Consider the following 6,000-nt stretch of genomic DNA (forward strand, 5'->3'; position numbering starts at 1 on the left):
GAAGCAGCAGCTTTTCTCGCAAATCATTTCATGTTACACCTAGCTTTTGATCGAAGTTGTGACAGAGGAGAAGACGAAGTAGCTTGAGCAGCAGTTTTGCTCGCAGATCATTTGGTGTTACACCCAACTTTCGATCAAAGCTCTTGTGGAGAAGAAGAAGAAGTAGCTTGAAGCAGCAGGTTGAACAAGAAGAATCCCTAGTTTGAGATAAGGTTCCAGTGTTCCTGTCTTAAGGTTTTGAAGAAGAAGAAACCTTCACTTCGTCTTCTTCCATTTGATTCGAACAATGCTCTGCGATAAAGGTAATAACCAACTCTTAAAACTCTTGTAAGTTGCAGCTATTATGCAATGTTGTTTTGGGTTTTATTTCCTGATGATGTTGTCGAAACCCTGATTTTGTTGTTGATTTAAGCTGAAAAATGCTCTGCAATAAGTTGCAAGCAAACCCTAAATAGCTTCTAATTTAGTTGAAAATATCACACCTACTTAGAGTTTTTATGGATTCAGAATTTTGGAATTGGAGTAACATTTTCTTGCTTTATCTACAAAAGCTGAGATACTTATTTTTCAGGAAGGATTGTAAGTTTTTGTCTTTCTTTGCATGTACATTTCAACTTTCTCTCTATTATGACAGTGCTGTGAACATTGCATTGCATGTTCAGCAAGGGATGTATTCTCTTACCACTTATTTGAGTGCCTTATAGTTAGAGTGCTACTGTAGCTGTTTGTCATTTTTTACTCAAAATGGTATCAATGAAGGTTGAGCTCCTGATTCATTTTTTACTGTGAAGTTTGTCATTTCCCTATTTCATATTCAATTTCAATCTATTACTCCTACTTAGATAATGGAGCAAAGTAGGCTCTACAACACAGCAATATTCAACTTTGAATAAAGGTTGATCATAGAACTCAGTTCCTGAACTATGAAATGAATTTGAAATAGGGAAAATGATAGATAAATGAAGAAACATGACGTAGAGCTCTCACCAAGACCTGGGTTATTCTATCATTAATCAATAGGGCATTAGAATTCCACCACTATAGCTCACAGTAAATGCAAACAAAGCCTGTCTTTTCTTCCTTTTTCCTCCTTTTTAAAATCTCAAATTGTAGGGTTTCTTATGCAGCCCTTTTTTCTTTTCTTTTTTCAAGTAACGGCCAGGATACTTGACCAAAAGATGGGCCAATAGGTCTGGCTTGCTGGGTTGGCTGGTGGCTAGAAGGATTTTTCTTACCCTACCTCCTTAACCTAACATCACACCGTAGTTGAAATCAAGTACACCCAACATCCACCTATAACTCCAACCCTGTCTAAAAGGACACCCCAACTAATTGTAATTGAGTTCACTGCAAAATAGATTGTAATTCTCTCAATCTGATTGTCATAACATAATTAGAAATCAGTGTGTAGGGTTGCTTCCTACCTGAAAAATACGACTAGATATTGACATGTATTGTTGCTTCCTTCCAAAGAAATTAGTTTCTATTCTCCACACAACCTCAGCGTTAACAAGTTACTCATGTGCACACCTAGTTCAAATTTAAAAGCTCCACGTGAAATTAAGTGTATTGGCAATCATAGTTAATAATTTCAATATCCCAAAGGGAAGGGACTACATACACAATATGATACCATTGTTTATATCATATGAGATCTCTCAAAAAGAATAGTCTCAAAATAGCTTGAGACACAAGCAGATATTTGTAGTGTATACGTAAGGACAACTGCTTAAAGATGGATTAAATATACGGATTTTGCTTGGGTCCTGCGCCGTAAATGCGCAGGACCGTCAAGCCACGTCCGATCAAGATCGGACGGCTGGATTGATTATATTATTAAAAAAATGAAAACATGTGTTAAAGCAGTGGTTTACCTGACAGTTCGGTCCAGTGCATTGCGGTTCGAGCTGGGCGGTTCGATTCAAACCACTTATATCTTATTCAAAATAAGTATATACAAATTCAAAAACCAGCAGTTCAATTGAAAATTTCAAAATGTTTTAAAAAACACAAAACCCAATTTGGAACCGCCCAACCCTCATTTCATTTTGTGATTTCGATTTTGAGCTCTGACGCATCTGAAGAAGAAGAAGAAGAAGAAGCAGGAGGTTTGCTGCAACTGATTTCGATCGTTCTTGCGCCATTTATTTCAATTTCTTCCCTACTAATTTCGATCAAAGCTCGTGAAGGAGAAGAAGCTTGTTTTCCTACTCGTTTCTTCTTCCATTTGAGCTGAACTCGTGAAGAACAAGACGCTTGTGCAGGACAACCTAAGTTGGTCGAAGGTTAACCGTTCTTTGAAGCTTGAATGTGAGGTTTAAAGTTGACTTGAAGGTGCTTTGTTCTTCTGGTTTTGGAGCGACATTTTTTGGCCGAAGGTGTTGGTTTCTTCAAGCAAATCAGAAGTACAAGCCTGGCATCATCTCTTTCTTCCTATCCTTGCTGTTATTCCTTACATTTTCTTGGCATTGCATATTCCTAAGAAAGTTTATTTTGTTGAGTTAGTGTGGTTCTATGATTCTAACTAAGCTATAAAGAGATTCAAGGGATTTAATTTTTGCTCACTGCTATTTGTCGAGGATTCTTCTCCCCCCCCCCCCCTTACTTTGGGAACAATTAGTTTATCACCTATTGGATGGAGGTTTGTATATAAGTTGATGTCACCCAGAATGTTTTGATCTTTCATGGAACAATTTAGACCTGATGATGTTGTAAATGTTTTAATGGACAACTGGGGAGTGTGCAGATGTTTATGGTTTTAAGTGTGTTTGTGACATCTTGATCCATCCATCTGATAGAAAGAGGGAAGAAAGTTCTCTGATCTTTGATTCAGTTCAAGAATTTTAAAACTCCTGAAATTCAGAAATTAGATGAAGATGAAGAAAGTTTGATTCGTCTCTCAATGCGTTTGTCATGGTTACTCTATTAGAAGATGCTCTGTTTTAACTACCCACATTACTGGGAGTAACAGCGGTTGACGAATTAGCTAGTCTGACTTTTGTAGCCAATTGGGTTTCCACATCTTGTCTCTTGGGTCTTAGGCTTACTAAATCAGCAATCTTAACGAGGTTCCTTGTTCTATTCATGAGTATCGTGTTCATTGTAATTTCATTGAAATCTTGTATCACAAAGAATATACCCAATGAATGGAATCTTATTGATTACCGGATGTTGAGGAGAGTACCAACTTGCAATTTCTAAAGTCAAAGTAGAATTGAAGTGTCTTTGCCATGGTTTCAACACCTACATGCAAGTAATGCCAAAGGTTAACCTCATATCCCTCGGAGAGCTGTATCTACATCCATTTTATAAACTTTGAACCTGAAGTGAAGAGTTATTGGTTTTTATATAACTATGACAAATTTGTGATGTTTATTTAGCGACAATTTTCTGGCAAGACTTCATTTTTTTCTTCTTATTTTCAACCTTTCCTCTTTGGTTATGGTGCACTGTTGAATGATGATTTTTCTTGTATTTGAATGACATTTCATAACTGCTGACACTAATATAAATCATTTCTTGAATTCTTAGTGGATTTAAGACTTTTAAGAATCATGCTTATTGTTTTGATAATTTTGGAACCAAGTTTCAAATTAACATTTAGGAAGAAAATAAAATATCTATCATTCTTTGGTTTTCTGAGTTTGTGGGCTCTCTGGTAATTATCTCATATTGAGACTTTATTTGTAATGTTTTTGCTCAAGTAGAAAACTAGTTAGAGAGACCAAGACCGATGTTGATTGACACATGAAGGGCCACAACAGAATTCACAAGAAGTTATTGTTCTCACAAACAGTGGTGTAGGCCCCCTACCTGCGTAGGGACAGCTTGATTACAATATTAAATGCTCCATTTTAGAGATATATTTTCTTTCATTGCATTGAAATGTAGTTTATACTTTCAGCTTGTTCTATTTTTCTTTTCTCCATAATGGGAGTTTTTTTTTTTGGGTGAATTATAATGGTAGTTCTGACTATAATGTAAGGCAACTAGACTTATAGGAATTTTCTATTTAGCTTATTAGATGCGGAACCTTGGTGGGGGCTAGGTTGGAGTTAGTTGCGAGGGTTGCTCTGCGGTTCCAAGTGGGAGACTTGAATATATCCTTCTATTTATCTTCTTCTTTTCTTTTATTTTCCCTACTTATATTCTGCTTGCAAAATTCATCAACCATACCTTCTGTAATGTGTGTTGTTTCCAGGTAATGTCAGTACGATTTTTGTTAATTTTTAACTGACCAATGCTTAACATCATTATTTTCATGGATTTTGTGGTTTTGTATGCTGTGTTTTGTGTTCAAAAATGGTCTGTTAGAAAGTTTTCCTTTCTGTAGGATGTGACTGTTGGGTTAGTTTGGAATTTTGGTAGGTTATTCTACTCCGAAATAGTGAGCAAGTTTAGTCCAACAGTTTAATTGCACAATTGCAATCTGTTAGTTGTGGGTTTGAAACTTGGAAACAACCTCTCCTACAATGCAATTGGGAAGGGTGTTGGCCTTCCCAGTAACGGGATCCTCATGCATGGGGTTGCATTTTTTTTGGGGGGGGGGTGGTTGGAGGCTATTAATTATGCTTTTTGACTGCTCTCTTTGATCCTAGTTTATAGTTCGTCAAGCTGTAGGATCAAGGGTACCAAGGTTCTTCCATTACTTCCAAATTTTTTGATTCCTAACCTTCTTCTTCTTCTTCTTTTCCCTTTTTTAACTTTGGATGAGCTTGCGATTTTAGGTAAATATTCAGTGATAAAAGTCCAACTTTGCATTACAACCAGCCTTGAATCTTGAGTAGAGGTAACACTATACTTTATAGTCTACCACTACTAAGTATAAGGAACACTCTAATTTTGGTTTAGTGTAGGTGTGTTATTGTTGACCCTTTTAGTCTACCATTTCTACATTAAAGTCTCTTGGAATTGAACAGGAATTAAAGAATCAGCTGGTTTTCTTCTGTGTTACTCTTTTTTGTCCAAGTTTTAAAGCAATCTCAGGAACTCTCTGCACTTGTCAATTCTTGCCATTCCGAAGAATAATGAGGATGGATGTTGTTGTAGACTTCTAGTATTAGAGATATGATTGTCAATTAATTTGGAATGTAATATGTGACAATACTGGAAAAAACTATTTACTATGTGCAACTCAGGTCTTGTTCATCTTGAACAACTAATATGTGGACTGAATTTTTTCATGTTTAGAATGCTTGTCTTCTCTCTTCAATGCTGTCTCATCCTTAGAATTATTGTTTGTTTTGTTGTACTTTAGTTTCATTGTCATAATATGTTGTTTAGCTAATCTGTTTTGTGATCTATGCAGCAAATACACTTATCTACTACCATGGCTCCAAAAGTTGCCAAGGGAAAGGGAAAACAACCTACAAAAGATGACAGCTCATGGTTTGTAGATGAGAATGCCCAATGCAATTTTAATTTCATAAAGAAGCAAGCTATAGAAGAAGGAAGGGATGTAGACATTCGTTCCTTTGAGGGTGTAGGTGTATCACAAAGGTTTAGAGAGATTGGGTGGGAGAGCATACCTCAGTTAAATTCCAACTGTTATCATCACCTAGTCAAGGATTTTTATTCAAACATGTGTTTCAAGAGAGGAGGGGGAACCTTAACAGCCATCTCCCATCTTAAAGGGATCGATATAGTGTTAGATATTCGTGTCCTAGCTCATATGCTTCAACTCTCACCTGCAAGACCTTGTATTTTTTGGGAGCCTCGGAAGAAGTTTAAGCAATTGATTGATGTGGATGCCACGTATAGGGATATAATGGTAAACTATACGGGTGACACCCACATCAAGATAAAGTAGCTGAAACCTATTCCCCATGCCATTGCCTACATCATCCAACACAATATTGTCCCTCGTAGGGGTCACCGTGAAAGCTTGACTTCTTTTGAAGCTTATGTGACTCACTGTGTTCATACAAGGAGGCCTCTGAACCTGCCCTACATCATTTTTCGCATGATGCAATATGCAAAAATGGCACACAATCGTGCTCT

Source organism: Hakea prostrata, chromosome 2, assembly GCF_041222555.1.
Source record: "Hakea prostrata isolate BN-2017 chromosome 2, UWA_Hpros_2, whole genome shotgun sequence".
Lineage (NCBI taxonomy): Eukaryota > Viridiplantae > Streptophyta > Magnoliopsida > Proteales > Proteaceae > Hakea > Hakea prostrata.